We start from the raw sequence: 17,019 nt of genomic DNA on the forward strand, positions 1-17,019 counted from the left end.
CCCCTCTGTCAAGGAGATGGGAAGAGAGTAAAAAAAAAAAAAAAAAAAAGTTGAATAGATAGAAGCTAAAAAGAGAGAAAGGATCTAGAAAGACCAGTAATTTTGCATGAACTGGCAGTAACAAGATAGGAAACAATAAACAAACAAACATACTTTTACATTATCAACAAAGCAAAAAGTATACAAAAATTAATCTCACAAAGCAGAACCTAAGAGCCTAAAAGCCTTAATAACAAAATATTAAAACTGTATTAAAGAGGGGTGCCTGGCTGGCTCAGTAGAGCCTGCAACTTTTGATCTTGGGGTTGTAGGTTCAAGCCCCACGTTGGGTACAGAGATTACTTTAAAATCTTTAGGGTCACCTGGGTGGCTCAGATGGTTAAGCATCTGACTCTTGATTTTGGCTCAGGTCACCATCTCAGGGTTGTGCGATCGAGCCCCTAGTGAGGCTCCATGCTGGGTATGGAGCCTGCTTAAGATTCTCTCTCCCTCCCAAATAAAGAGAGAAAATCTTAAAAAAAAATCTTAAAAAACAAAAACTGAATTAAGGAGCATTTAAAAGGGTCAAAACAACTGTGTAGAAAGAGAAATACAACATGTTTAAGGATGAGACGTTTGATAGGAGTTAGGGTGAAAGTGAGTGTGTGACTAGGAAGGGGCAGTACAAGGAATTTTCTGAGGTGATGGAACAGTTCTGTGCCCTGATTATGATAGTGGTCCCATGAATCTATACATGTAGCAAATTTCTTAAAACTATACCACAAACACACAAAAAGAATGCTTGTAAGACTGGTAAAATCCAAATAAGATCTATGGTTAATGGTATATTATCAATGGCACTTTCCCGCTTTTGATAAAATACTGTAAAGCTGGCTGAAAGGTACACAGGAACTCTGTTATTTCTGCAATTTCTGGGTCTAAAATTAAATCAAAATGTAAAGTTTTTTAAAAGTCACATTCTAAGAGACTCATAAGTCAAAGAACTCAAAGGAGAAATTAGAAAGTAGTTTGAACTGAAAAAAAAAGATACGATATTCAGTATGGTGACTATAGTTAGTAATACTGTGTTGTATGATTGAAATTTGCCGAGTGCAATTTAAGCCTTTTCAATACACACAGACACACTCACACAAAATTTAAGTATGTGAGGTGATGGATGTGTTAATTAACCTGATTATGGTAATCATTTCACAATGTATACATATATCAAATCATTATGCCGTACACTTTAAATACGTAAAATTTTAGGGGCACCTGGGTGGCTTAGTTGGTTGAATGTCCACCTCTTGATTTCTGCTCAGGTCATGATCTGAGGGTGATGGGATGGAGCCCTGTGTCTGCCTCCCCGCTCAGGAGGGAGTCTGTTTGAACTTCTCTCTCTCCCTCTGCCCCTACCCTCCTGCATGTGCACGTGTATGCTCTCTCTCTCTCTAAAATAAATAAAACTTAAAAAAAATGTACAATTTTGTCTGTCAATTATACCTCAATAAAGCTGATAAAAAATCATAACTGTTGTTTTTTAGAATAAAAACAAATATTAAAAATAAATACTATAAATACTACACGGTAAAATACTTTCATGTAATATTTTAAGATTGAAATATTAAAATTTAAGTTAAATGTTGAATGTTGAAAAATTAAAGTAACCATTATAAAAGGATAAGAGTGGAATTGTCTGAGGAAATATGTAAATAGTAACCAGTACTAACCAAATAGTTATAGCTGAAACTTTAATACTGTTAAAAAAGAATATAATCTTCTGTTTATTCTACTTGATAATTTATAGCTTTTGTTTAAGTGGTAAATTATTATAATTTGTAGCTGTTTACAAAATAAATTTAATTTTTCTTTAAAATCTAAGAGAGTAAAGTGTTGGAAATCTTTGATGTGTTTTTGTTTTTCTTTCCCAGAGCTTTTCATTCTTAATTCTACTTGCCATGCTCCTCAGAACAGGCACCACTGATTACCTAATTTCAGTATAATCAAAATGCTAGAAAGAAAGTACCTTAATGAACATGTCTTAAGGCTTCCTTGATATAAACATCACAATGACAAAATCTGATCTTTTCCCCATCATGATAGATAATGCTGATTTAAGTTAAAATCTATTTTTTTAAACAAAATTAAGGGCATTACATGAATGCCTGCATAGACAATAATAGTCCTGCCAAGAAAATTACATTACCCAGTGCACTATGCTAATCATTGTAATTGGTTGGGAGGAGTGGGTAATTACCACAACAAACAATGGAGTTGATTTTCAAGAGCAGTTCCCTGTTTCATATTTGAACTCTGGCTACTTCTTGTGCTGAAAATCTTGTATTATCTTCTGAAGCATTCTGCCTCAATACTTAGATTCCCAAACTCTTGTGTTCCTTTAGAATCTAACTTCCTTTTCACCTTTTATTCCATGTCTATTCTCTGTTAACCTACTAAGTGCTTTGACAGTAACAACCCAGTCAAGTGTCTCTGATCACAATTCCTGGTACACTGGTGGGAAATGTTTAAAAAAGTGGAAGAAACCTCAGGAGAAAACCCTGCATTTAGAAAAATGAAGCCAAATCTATTTTCTAAAGGAGTTAAGTAAAGAAGCAAATCTTTTTATTTTTTTAAAGATTTTATTTATTTATTTATTCATGAGAGATGGGGGGCGCGGGGAGAGAAGCAGAGGGAGAAGCAGGCTCCCAAGGAGCAGGGAGCCCGATGCGGAACTCGATCCCAGGACCCTGGGATCATGACCTGAGCCGAAGGCAGACGCTTAACTGACTGAGCCACCCAGGTGCCCAAAGAAGCAAATCTTGAGATCTAGCAAATAACATTTTCAGTTGGCCCAAAATACACTCAAGCCAGAACAGGTTAAGTGTGCTCTCTCTCTCTCTCTCTCAAATAAATAAATCTTTAAAAAAATGTTTGAGGGCCAATTAAAAGAAATATGTGGCAACACTGGGCAGGTCAAACAACTATGTCAGACCAGATTCAACCCTCCTGATGTCTGTTTCCTTCATCCTGATGCATATTTCTCATTTTAAATGGATAGAATCTTTGCCCATTAACACTTGGGATATATTTAAAGGCAGATGACTGTCTATTTGGTTCCTTGCACAGTACATAACAGGTACTTAAAAAATATTAGTTGAGTAGACTGACTGAATGAAACCATCCACACTTCATTATATAGTTCAAAAGTCAGTTATTTAATTTCTATGAAGAGATCAATATTGAATAATGAAGATTTATTTATGTATTTGGTAACCATAACAGTGAGCGATTTTGAGCACTTCCTATGTACTAGACATTTTGTAGGTATCACCCTACCAAATCATTATAATGATTCCATGCAGAAGACTATCATTGTCCCCTAACTTCTCCAAAGGGTTAGTAAGCTACAGAATTAATAAAGAGAAGAGATGTGAAATAACCTAATTCTGACTCCAAGTCCCATCTATTAATCATTATATTATTATTCTATATAAATTTGTATTAAAGAACAACAAAACCACAATAAAGACCTAAGAAACAGATAGTGTTTTGTTTTGGAAACTGACCCTGGTTTTGGACCAGCTAGGTAACATAAAAGAATAGAGGTATGAATGATACCTCTAATAATAATGAAATACATATGAAAGGTAAGAATTTGGTGAAATCCAAGGACTTCTGGAGAAGTTGTAGGTTGAAAAAGAAAACTCAAGGCCCCAGAATGAGAGGAGAGATTTGCCTTATTGAAAAGCAATGGGAAACAATGAGGGTAGCTGGAAGGGAAAGTGGTGGAGGGATGGGGTAACTGGGTGATGGACATTAAGGAGGGCGTGTGATGTAATGAGTACTGGATATTATGTAAGACTGATGAATGACAAACCTGTACCTCTGAAACCAATAATACATTATATGTTAACTAGTTGAATTTAAATAAAAAAATGTTAGAAAAAGAAAAAATAAAGCCCCAAAGTTAAAAAAAAAATAGTATGATGTTGGAGGAATGGTTTTCATAGATATTCTTTAGTAGTTGGAGGAAATTCTATGCTATTCCTAGTTTGCCAGATTTTTCATGAATCAGTGTTTTTTTCCAAAAGCTTTTTATGTCTCTATAGATTTCATCATGTTTTTTCTTTTTTTTTTTAGTATGTTGAATTTCACTAAATGATTTTTTTTTTAATATTAAGTCAACTCTATTTTCCTGGGATAAACCCTACTTGAACATATTGCGGTATCCATTTGTGTATAGTTGAATTTGATTTTCTAATACTTTGTAAAGGATTAATCATGAGAGATATTGCTTTGAAATTTCCCTTTTTGTAATATCTTTGCCAGGGTTTGTATTATGTTTGTGCAGGCCTCACAAAATGAGATGGGGAATGATTCCTCCTGCAATTTTCTAAAAAACATATTGTGTAGCACTGATGTTATTTATTCCTTTAGTATTTGATAGAATTCACCAGAGAAAATTTATGGACTTGGTATTTTCTTTTTTTGATAAGTTTTTTGATAATAAATTCATTAAAAAATACATATAAGACAAAAAAAAAAAAAGAAAAAGAAAAGCAATGAAAAGCTGAGTGCTCAGACTCAGAAGAAAAGCTCCCTGGAGAAGTTATTTCCAATCCTGGCTGCATATTAGAGTGATCTGGGGGAGATTTAAAAAAAAATACACGTGCTTGGTCCCAATAGCAGACTTTTTGGAAAAGAGACCAGGACAACAGTATTAGAAACAAAACTAATCATCTCTTCAGATGATTCCAAAATACAGGCAGATTGGAAATTTCTGCTTCAGATTATCCAGCGATATTCAAATTAACTCCTTGAGGCTCATCAGAGTAGGTAGGATTCCACGACACTCATTCCATTCAGTCTCACTAGCTCTGCTCTTATCTGTTTCATATACTGGGCTTCTGCATAAGATTTCGTTTGTAAAAGTAGTTTTATGGTAAAAAATAAAGAGATGACTTTTCATCTTTCTCTTCCTGTCAGTTTAAAATTGGAAACTGAGGCCTAGAGAAGCTAATACAGAGGCTGCCACAAGACGGGTTGACTTCAAGAACACATCTCCATGGCTATGCCCAGAGACAGAAAGATACCTAGATATGAGGTGTAAGGCACTGGACACTGGAATGCTGCTGCAGCGCTACCCAAGGTCTCCACAAAAGTCCGAATCAGTCATAACAGAAATAAGAAATAAGAAAAAAACAGCCCAACTCAATTAATCTTGGGCAAGTCCCTCTAATTGATGGAAATTAATTTGAATCCAGAATCCTATAAGAGATAGAAGAAATAAAGTACTTATCTTTCCAGTCCTTGAAATTTCTTTCACTTTTAGGAAGAAGTTGGAATGGATGCTGAGTACCAAATGCCATACCCACTACACCAGGTTTCATCATGTTAGGATTCTTAGCTAATGCCACATGATTGTTTAGTGACAGGAAAAGGAAAAAGGAGAAAAAAATTATAAGGGAAGAAGAAAGATAATTTAGTGAGAAGGATTTAGAAATGGGCAAGAAAACAAAAATGAGACTTGAAAACATTGCAACTGAAAATACTTGAAAAAGGTGAAATACAATATAAATTAGACACAAAGTAGAAAGTTAAAAGGCCAAAAGAAAAAGTACTATAAGGTGTTTCTTTTTCACTTACTGGTATTCTATTAGTTGCCATTGGGTAAAATCTCATTGCGGGAACAAGATCTGATCTTTTGTCTTCTAATTAACACTGAGGACTGATTTGAGTCTGAGAATATTGATAATAAAATATGGAACAATGTTTCCATAACTGTATGAAGATGAAAGGGACCTTAAATGTTCTTTTATTCATCTTTATTATTGCTAAATGATCATCCAGTCCATGTTTGATTTATTAAAATGTTTACTAAATGACTTCTGTGTGCACAGCACTACATTAGGTAGTGAGGACAAAAATGTGAAGAAGGTTGGGGGCGCCTGGGTGGCTCAGTTGGTTAAGCAACTGCCTTCGGCTCAGGTCATGATTCCAGGGTCCTGGGATCGAGCCCCGCATCAGGCTCCCTGCTCGGCGGGAGGCCTGCTTCTCCCTCTCCCACTCCCCCTGCTTGTGTTCCCTCTTTCTCTGTCTCTCTCTCTCTCTGTCAATTAAATAAATAAAATCTTAAAAAAAAATGAGAAGAAGGTGAATCTAGTTAGTCTGTGCTTCGTGAAAGTATATGCAAATACAAAAAAAAAAAACAGAAGAAAAGTAGAAGTATTATAAGGGGGAATAATTAGGGTACTTACAATAGGGAATGAGTGGATAAATATTGTGTATTACTTTAGATAGTGTGGTCAGGGAGTGATAGCAGATCAAAATTTCCAGCGGTGAGAAAGCACTATTTCCAAAGGCACTCCATTCCCGAAGAGATAGTGTGAGAGCTCAAGATACCGAAGGCCAGAATGGCTTAAAGAGATTATAATGTGGCACGTGATGAGACTGGAGATGGCCTTGAGAAGCATGTTAAGAAACATACACTTTATTGAAAAACTATTTAAGAGTTGAAACTCTTAAATTTGGTTTCAATTTTACAAAGATCACTCATATTGTATATAAAGAGTAAACTTGAGAGAGGCATACTTTCATAATACAAGTGAGAAATGATTCAGGCTTGGACCTAAAGTGGTGCCAGGAACTGGAGGTAGGTTAATTGATTTGCGATACATCTAGAAGATGGGGTTTGATGCTAATGGTATCCTCAATGCCTCTGCTGTAGATAATAGCACAGGAAAAGAGAAGAAGATTACCGGCACTAAGGACAAGGGCCGTCTGAGCAAGGAAGACATTGAGCGCATAGTCCAGGAAGCTGAGAAGTACAAAGCTGAAGATGAGAAACAGCGGGACAAGGTGTCTTCCAAGAATTCACTTGAGTCTTAATGCAATCAACATGAAAGCAACTGTTGAAGATGAAAAACTTCAGGGCAAGATCAATGATGAGGACAAACAAAAGATTCTTGACAAGTGCAATGAAATCATCAATTGGCTTGATAAGAACCAGACTGCAGAGAAGGAAGAATTTGAACACCAGCAGAAAAAGCTGGAGAAGGTCTGCAATCCCATCATTACCAAACTATACCAGAGTGCAGGGGGCATGCCAGGAGGAATGCCTGGAGGCTTCCCTGGTGGTGGAGCTGCTCCCTCTGGTGGTGCCTCCTCTGGACCCACCATCAAAGAGGTTGATTAAGCCAACCTGAGAATAGGTCTAGCATTGTTCCACATAAAATATTCGAGGACCAAATTTGTAGCAAATTCTATGGCAGTTTTAATGTTGAGCTGCTATAGTAAATAAACTGGACATTCTTGATACTTGAATGTGGAATATGTGCACAGGGAAAGGAAATAAACATTGCACTTTATAAGCACTGTAATGTTAAGTGGAAAATGCAATGTCTAAAATAAAACTGGATTTAAAACTGGCAAAAAAAAAAAGAAGGTGGCGTTTAATGATTTGTTCAAAGTAAAGGGTAAGGGAAAACAATAGTCAAGAATGATACCTAGGTTTTTTGTTGTTGTTGTTGTTTTATTTTTTATTTTTTATTTTATTTTTTTTAAAAGATTTTATTTATTTATTTGAGAGAGAGAGAATGAGAGATAGAGAGTACGAGAGGGAAGAGGGTCAGAGGGAGAAGCAGACTCCCCGCCGAGCAGGGAGCCCGATGCGGGACTCGATCCCGGGACTCCAGGATCATGACCCGAACCGAAGGCAGTCGCTTAACCAACTGAGCCACCCAGGCGCCCATGTTGTTGTTTTTTTAAATAAAGATTTTATTTATTTGACAGAGAGAGAGACAGCGAGAAAGGGAACACAAGCAGGGGGAGTGGGAGAGGGAGAAGCAGGCTTCCCGCGGAGCAGGGAGCCCGATATGGGGCTCAATCCCAGGACCCTGGGATCATGACCTGAGCCAAAGGCAGACACTTAACGACTGAGCCACCCAGGCACCCCAATACCCAGGTTTCTGATGTGAGCAACTGAGACAACAGTGGTGCCGCTTACCGGTTAATTGGTTGCAGTTTATCGTATGTCAATTATACCTCAATAAATAAAACTGTGAAAGAAAAAAGGCAAGAAAAAGATGCTATTAGAGGGTAATCAGGGCTCTGACAGTGCTACAGAAGGTGAAGTCATTGACAGTTCCTTGAGATAAGTGATACATACTTATCATGAGATTCCCCCCCACAATTGTCAGGGGTCTCAGGTAGCTTGTTGGTTAGGTGCCGCGTCTCTGATAAATCAAACATACGAATTTTGACCTGAATGATAATAAAAAGTCCGTTTTAGAAAATTTGGGGAGTATTTTTCCTGAGGAAGCACATAGTGAAAAACTTAAAACTTTTAGGTAGGAAGAAGCTTGATTTTTCTAAAAACAGAAAAAAAAGACCAATATGGCTGAAGTTCTGGGATTGGGTGTAAATGGGATCAGAGATCCATGCAGGAACAAAAACATGTGGGGACTTCTACAGTGTGGAGTGGTGCCGTTTACTGAGATTAAAAAATATAATAATAAAGAAAAATCCTTGAGCGCCTGGGTGGCTCAGTCGGTTAAACATCTGCCTTCGGCTCAGGTCATGATCCTGGGGTCCTGGGATGGAGCCCCATGTCGGGCTTCTTGCTCAGAGGAGAGCCTGCTTCTCCCTCTCCCTCTTCTCCTCCCCCCACCCCACTGCCGTCAAATAAATAAATAGAATCTTTTAAAAAAAATCCTGGAAATACAGAAATGTTATTCAAAAAAGAACAAAAACCCAAACAAATTTAGAGAAGAGCCATTTAGCATGTTAAATCCAGAGTACCTGCGGGATGATCCAAGTGAAGCCACCTAGGAGGCTGTATTTGTATGTATGACTCCGGCACTTGGGAGAAAGGTCCAGTTGGCACACAGATGTAGTAATTGAAGCCATGGGAGTTGAAGTTGGGAGAAAAATGGGCCTGGGACGGAGCCCTAAGGGAACCAGCAAATTTTAATGAGAGACAGAGAAGGAGCAGTCAGAACCAAAGGATAAAAAAGCAGGAGAGGGTATGTCATGGAAGCGAAGGGAGGAGATACACAATACTCAATTTAACAAGGGTATATATATCAGTTGGTGGTTAATTGTTACGGAGAGAAGTCAGGCAAGTTCAACAGGGAAATAGGAAAGGTGGGTGGGAAGAGCACATTTCTTCTTTCTTTTTTATATGGTGGGACAAGGACCGGTTTCACTGACATTTGAGTAGAAATGTGGACAGAAGAGAGAGTCAATAGTATCTGATATTGCTGAGAAGCAAACTACAAGCTGAAAAGTGATTTTTGGCAGCTGGTTTATATGGTAGGAAAATATGCAGCAGTTAAATGTTTTTGAGGAACAAATGACTTGGAGAAATGTCTGTATTATAATTGAAGTGAACAAAAAGCAGAAATTTATATATAGTATTAGCCTAAATTTGAAAAGTAATTTAAAAGTAATTTCCATAAGGAAATACCCCGTTCTCAGGGCATCTATGCATGGTGGGATAATGGGTAACACTTATCATCTCTATCTTGTTCAGGATTTCTGCAGAAATGTTTTTAATTTTAAAAAGTAATATGCCTTTCTTTTGCTGTGAACATGACACATGCTAAAGAAAGATAAATAAGGAATTTTTTTTAAAAAAGCTACCATCCAGGGGCGCCTGGGTGGCTCAGTTAGTTAAGCGACTGCCTTCAGCTCAGGTCATGATCCTGGAGTCTGGGGATCGAGTCCCACATCGGGCTCCCTGCTCGGCAGGGAGTCTGCTTCTCCCTCTGACCCTCTTCCCTCTCATGCTATCTCTCATTCTCTCTCTCTCAAATAAATAAAATCTTTAAAAAAAAATAACAAGCTACCATCCAGATGTATAGTAAGTACTGTTAATTTTGGCAATATCCAAATAGTTCACTATACATTTTCTAGACAGGAAAAGTCATGCAAATACTCACACACAAACATGTACAATAAGTATTACAATATTTGCTGTTAATTGGCTTTTTTTCTTACTACATGTCATTAGGTGTTTTCCATATCAATTAATATAGAGCTTACTCTTTCCTAGCAGTTACCTGTTAATGTATTTTTTTTCTTAAATTTTTTTAAATTTATTTGAGACAGAATGAGAGAGAGAGAGAGAGCACATGAGAAGGGGGAAGGGTCAGAGGGAGAAGCAGACTCTCTGCTGAGCAGGGAGCCCGATGCTGGACTCGATCCAGGGACTCCTGGATCAAGACCTGAGCCGAAAGCAGTCGCTTAACCAACTGAGCCACCCAGGCGCTCACCTGTTAATGTATTTAACTAAGCCCTTAAATCTGAACATACACATCATTCCCTATTTTTTTCAATATTATAAATTTTGTATACTTTTCTATTGTATTTCCAGGATAAACTTCTAGAAGTGAAGTTGATGGGTTTGCTATGAATTATTAAGCCATGTTCAAAAAATGTTAGTAAGTTAATCACACTGAAATACATTTTTGATCATTTCTTTACTATTATACTGTTTGCTCCATTTCAAACCTCTCGGACCTCACTTTGTCTCTAATAGACACTTGATAATGGTAATAGTTTTTTTTCCCTATCTTATTGAATTGTTTGAGCTTTAAACAAGAGAGTAATATACAAAAGGACTTTATAAAAACCCCAGTGTCCATTTTAGCAATCGTAGCCGCCCTATTATGAAAATTTAATACTTGCAATTCTTGAGAGAAAACAATATAGAAGTCCAGTTAAATTTTTTTTTTCAGAAACCAAAAAGCTCTTACACTCAAAATTTCAAGTTTTCATTCCACATTTTTATAATTATAAAACATTTAGCACATAACAACTAAGATAGGCTGCTGCCTAAAAGCTCAGTGTCGGTAAACTAGCAGTTATTTTAGGCTGCATTAAATTGTATTGCCTTCCCATATTACCAAAGACTGAATTGTGCCCCCCCAACACAAAAAATTCATATGTTGGGGGGGCTGTATTTGGAATAAACAAGGGATTAAGGTTAAACGAGGTCATATGGGTAGAACCCTAACCCAATACAATTAGTGTCCTTATGACACCAGAGAGCATGCTCTCTCTGCCTCCTCTCTCCCTCCCTCTCTCCCTCCCTCTCTTTCTGCCAAGTGGAGGGATGGTGAGAAGGCAGGTATCTACAGGCCAGGAAGATCTCTCATCAGAAATGGAGTTGGCTGGCACGTGGATCTTGGACTTCACAGTCCTGAGAACTCTGAGAAATAAATCTGTTAAGACACCCAGGCTGTGGTATTTTATGGCCACCTAAGACTAAGACATATACTGTTTTTTTTATTATTATTATTACTATGAGCTTTTAGGATGAGAGGCTTAAAATTGCCAATTAATTAAAACTAACCCAGGGGAGCCTGGGTGGCTCAGTCGGTTGACTATCTAACTCCTGGTTTTGGCTCAGGTCATGATCTCGGGGTTGTGGGATTGAGCCCTGCATTGGGCTGTGCACTCAATGGGGAGTCTGCTTGAGATTCTCTCTCCCTCTGCCCCTCCCCCTGCTCCTGCTTTCTCTCACTAAAATGAATCTTAAAAAACAAAACAAAACAAACCAAGGCCCAATTTCCTTCAGCAGTGTACTAACCCTTATGAGCTCTGAGGCTGGGTGTGTGACTCTTGAATATCAATCTCATTTCATAATTGGTTGCATGATATCGCTCAATTATGCAGTCTGGTCAAACAAAAAAGACAAACCCTCAAATTTTCTGTACCGTTTTGGCATATAGATTTATACTGTCATTTAGTCTTGTTGAGAGTTCTTTGAAATTAATATTTGGGACAACAGTCTAGATCTCAACCTGGCTCTGTTCCATATTGCGAACATTCTCCTCTTGCTGTCCCAGACAAAACAGCAAAATAACAGTTGCTAGGAATCCAGACTTCCTGGCTCAGAGCCAACAGAAAGGAACGAAGCAAAAACCACTGTGTTCATGGTGATCATGTACAAGTCTTTCAGGACCATTGCAGTGATCCTTAATTCTGTGGGAGTCATCAGTGTTGTACCCTCTCAAAGCTGCATTCTTTGGCTTTTAGTGTAAATATGGTTTCCCAATTCCAGTTGGAAATACTTAACAAAAACGTTGAATTATAATCCATATTCATTTTTTGCAGGTTACGTATGTTAATTTGTTTACTAAAATTTACCAGTAAACCCCCGAATCAATACTTATGGTGCTTTCATGGGCATGTACATGTGCAAATTTGTCATCTGACATGTATAGATAGGCTCAGATAAAGTGAGACAAGGTGACAGTCTTATCTCAGCTCTCATGCTGCAAACAAGTGCCCTTTTCATGATGTATTTAGTGTTTTTCGCATTTTTGTGCCTTTTCTTGATTTTGCTGTTTAAAATGATCCAAGAATACGGCTAGGTAGTGCTTGTTCCTAAGTACAAGAAGGCTCTGATGTGCCTTAGTTAGGTAAGATTTGTTCAGGCCATGTATTACAGTGCTGTTGGCTATGAGTTTAATGTTGGTGAACCAACAACAGATATTGTATCTTAAAACAAGACTATGTATTGATCAGTTGATGCAAATTATGTGACCAGAGGTTCACGGGAACCTAATCCTATCCTTGCCCCAGATGCAATGATACAGTATCTGCTAATTCAGTGTGACTTTATAGAAATAACTATAGTAACAAAAATCAACTATGTCGCAGGGAACTACATATTAGCATATTTAGAACAATGGGTGTGCCATTATTATTTTTAAGTTTTAAAATTACAAATTAAAAACAATTTTGGTACAAAGATAAAAGCCGCATGCTCCGTATTACCCGTCGCTAAGTAGAGGGCTGACAATAGCGTGCGTTGTTTTTGATGTTAAATTCGACTGGAACTATAAATCTCAATCTTCTATTCTTCTGTAATACCTACCCATCAAATACAGGTGTCCCTTATGGTTTAATCTCCTTTCCTTTTCCCTTCTATTTCTTACCATCCTTTCCAGGGTGATTTCTCATGGCCTCAAATACCATTTTCAAATAAAAAAACTCAAACCTAAATTTCCAATCGTGACATCTCTTCTGGCTCTAGACCTGAATTTCCAAATACCTGTCTGACTTTTCCACAAATCTTCCTGTCACAAATCATGATCGGTATGTTACAAACAAACCTCATTTTTTCCCTCCATAAGCCATTCTTTTCTGTGTATGTACCTTAACTGAAGTAATGAGCTTTCTTCCTTATCATATAAACCAGAAGTTTATCCTCACAACAATCTTCTAAGTAGGTGCTGTAGTGTGGATGAGGTAAGATTACATAGATGAGAAAATTACAGCCTTGAAATCAGATTTGGTTCTGATATTTACTATGCGGCCTTAAGCCAATTACTTTCTGAGCCTCACTTTCACGGTTAATAGACACAGTGAAGATCTTACTTTTCTACTTGAAAGTGTCTTATGTATCCAGACTGGCAGCATCAACACATGGGTACTTCTAAGAAATACACAATCTCAGCTTTACCCCAAATGTTGTATCTGCATCTTAATATATCTTCAGGCAACTGGTTTGCAAATTCCAACCCATCCTTACTAATACAAAAATGTTATCACCTTCAGGAGAGTACAACCTTGGAGAATCCAAGTAAGTCCTGTCTGTAATGTACTAGAGCCGCTGTTCCAATTATTGCTAATACTATTTATCATTTGTCACCAAGCTATAGTTAATGAAGGCCTTTTACAGCTTTTATAATCTTTGATTTCTTCCAGAACCCTTGAACTATCTGCACATGACTTGAATTTAAATCCACCCCAAGGTTATCTTATTCACTAGAGAGACCTATTATGTTATTATTATTATTTGAGAGGCTCATTCTTTATTTACCATTTTTAAGTTGTACTCCTTCAACATTTCTTAATTTGGATTGTTTGACTTGAAATTTTCCTTGTGTCCTAACTTTATAAATTTTCAAGACAGAAGGAAAACAGAAAGTACCAGTCTTGCCCTGAAATATTTGGAAAATGTGACTTACAATTCAAATGCAAAAACTTTCATATAGTAACACTGCTTCGGCAAAACTGTTTCTAGATTTTAATACTATTTTAACATTTATTAAGCATTCATAATGTACAGTGCATTATGTTCAGTGAAAAAGTTTACAGATGTTTAATGTATTTTATAATCTAATTCCATGCTGCTATTAACCTGAGATACATTTCTAACAAGCTCCCAGGCAATGCTGATATTGCTTTTCTGAGGACAATAATTTCAATATAAAAACCGTACCGCAAGAAGTATTATATGGAGGTCTAAGAAACAGACAAAACCTGTGTGTGTGAATGTGGGGGTTGTGGTGCTGAGAAGACTTTGGCTTCTCCTTTGAAAATGAGCTTTTAGAACTTATGTTAAAACTCATTTGGGAGAAATCTGTCACCAAGATGTTAATTGTGGCACTTAAATAGCTTATATTGGAGAATATCCACTACTTAAGATTGGAAGGTAACAAAATTTACAAACTCCAGTTACTAAGTCTATCTAGGTGCATATTCCATTCTTCACCTAATGTTTTCATTCCCTGTTCCTTGCCTTTTGTACACCCATTCCATAACATAATAATGTGTAACATCCTTATTGTAGCATTTCCTAAATTATAAGTGTTTGTTACAATTTTCTCTTTGACCCAAGTTATTTGAGAACATTCCAAAATTCCAAGAATATGATTTTTCAGCTTTTAAATTTAGTTTCTAGTCTTTCTTGCAATGTAGTCATTTGTGCAATGTGCTCATAGATTAAAGTTCTCTCTGTATCCTAGCACAAGATCATTTAGAAATGTTTCAGGACAGTTTGAAAAGAATGTAAATGAAGTAGCAAAGTAATACATATTATACACATATTCACACCCCTCCTAATTAGTTTATCCCTTTTCATTTACTTTACTAAAGACTGTAAGTGAAGTCAGTCTCCAATATATGTACTGCCACATGTATTTGAATTAAGAATTACTTTATTAAGTACTTAGAATGCACTTAACTATATATACAGCAGTAAAACTACCACTCACATCAAGATACTGAACATTTTACAGATGAATGCCAGGTTATTTACCACATAAAGCTTCTTAAATGCTACATCCTACAGTTTTATACTTTGTTATAGCTTAAATTCTGATAAAAATGTTGCTCCCTATTTCATTTTCTATGCTTTAACAGTTTCCATTATCTTTAAATTCCTTTATCCTTTGTTTTACACAAATGTAAACCTCCAGGTTCAGAGACTGATTTTTGACCCAATTTGAATCTTTTTAACAGGGATATTTAGCCTGTTTATAAGCGTGATAATTCACCTGTTATCTCTGTTAGTCTATCTTGTGCTAATTTTAATGTTTTCTTAGTGTTTTTGTTTTTTCACCATTTCCTCTCCTCTTTTATCTGTAACACTTATCTCAACGTCAAATTTACTTAGAATGAACTACTACATCAAGTGGTTACTACTGATTTTCCCTAGGCAAGATGTACATAAAACAAGGTTTTCATCTACCACCTCCCCAGTCAGGGATTTGGAAATTTTCTTTACATTGTCAGCATTAACATTATAAACAAACTTGTTACTTTTCCCCCCTCTATAATTAAAAATAAAGGACACAAAACTGTACCAATTGTCCCATTTTATCAGATTAACACTTGGAATGCCTTTACTCTAGGTGTCCTGCCCACCACAGTAACAAAGCCCTTTTTATTTATTTAGCTGAAGAGCATGCATATCTTTATCTACATTACATACTAAAAACAGTACTTACTTGCTGTCTGCATTGAACATTTAGCACACCTTTTCGGTTTAAAACAAGACAAACTGAAATTTTAGACCCAACTCAAGAATTTATCTTTGCATTTAGTTTTATAACCCTACATATAACAATTTAATCTTTAATGATATTTAACTAGCTTTAAGGCTTACCCATTTTTTTTTCCATACAATTGCCTCACTACTCGAGTTGTTTTTGTGCTCTGCAGTAACATCATTTAGCAAATTTTTCAAGAATGGTATCTGGCTGATAAACTTTCTTAACCCCTGCATATCTAGTAATGTCTTCCAGTTGCTTTCATTTAGAAACGATAACTTGACAGGATATATAACTCTAAGTTCAAAATCATTTTCCCTTAAAGCTGTAGATACTCTCGGCATTTAGAGTTGCAAGAGAAAAATCGCGTCAGTCTGACTTTTACCCCTTTACAGGTAACCTGCTTTCTCTGAATACTTGTAGAATTTTTTCTTTATCCTTCCAGTTTAAAAACGTCACTGGGCTAGATCTAGGTGTTGCTTTCTTTTCGTTGTTTTACTGATACTCTATGAACTTTTTCTATTTGCAGATTTAGTTCGTTTTTCGAATCTGGAGCATTTTCTTCAATTAGGTCCTTACTGTTTCAGCTTCATTTGCTTTCCCGTTTCAGGTATTCCTATTACGTGTAGATTGTATCTCCTGGATCGATCCTGTAGATTTCTCTTCTCTTTTATTTTTCCTTTTTTTCTGCATGTTTCTCTTGTTTTGCATTTACTTCGGTAATTCGATTTTGTGACCGATCAGGCTTGCACATTTCTGTTATCTCTCTCTCTCTCCTTTCCAAGCACTCTGACACTAGCCTCTTTATCAATGAGCATAGATCTTTAAGCTCCTGTGTTACACGATGCTCAAACCTTACTCTCTCTTCTGTTTCCACTGCTATATCCGTTTCAAGAGGCGGCATTTTCTCTATGGTAAGCTGTTTCTTCCGAACTCAGGTATTACGACCTTTAAAACAATAAACAAAACTTAATTCTCTACCGCTTGACCGAGTCAGCCCAAAGACTCCCACTGGTAATTATTAACAGGTTTATTGAAATATTTTCTTCTTCTTGCTTACCTTTTGAACAACTCTTCTTGGCAATGGGACCAAAAGTAAAGATTAAAGGAAGCCTTCCGAAGCCCCTTACAAAATAAAACCAACGTCCAAAATGGTTCCCGTCACGTCAGCACTGCACGCCTCACGTCAGAGCCAATAGCCTGATGCTTAGCTTTATTGCTGGGGAGCTATAGCGCGCTAGCCAATCGGGAG

General features: G+C 36.8%; 1 long non-coding RNA gene and 1 pseudogene across 1 annotated transcript; one reads left to right on the top strand and one right to left on the bottom strand.

Moving 5' to 3' along the window:
* The first annotated feature begins 6,663 nt into the window (after positions 1-6,663).
* On the top strand, positions 6,664-7,311 carry LOC112822967 (heat shock cognate 71 kDa protein pseudogene; annotated as a pseudogene).
* A 7,602-nt stretch (positions 7,312-14,913) lies between these two features.
* LOC112823219 (uncharacterized) lies at positions 14,914-16,972 on the bottom strand. Its single transcript, XR_003207964.2, has 2 exons — positions 16,828-16,972; positions 14,914-16,715 (listed from the first exon to the last, which is right to left on the bottom strand). It is a non-coding gene; the product is annotated as an uncharacterized lncRNA (long non-coding RNA).
* Between the last annotated feature and the right edge of the window lie 47 nt (positions 16,973-17,019).

Source organism: Callorhinus ursinus, unplaced genomic scaffold, assembly GCF_003265705.2.
Source record: "Callorhinus ursinus isolate GAN/ISIS: 27379988/994484 unplaced genomic scaffold, GSC_fseal_2.0 scaffold5, whole genome shotgun sequence".
Taxonomy (NCBI): Eukaryota; Metazoa; Chordata; class Mammalia; order Carnivora; family Otariidae; genus Callorhinus; species Callorhinus ursinus.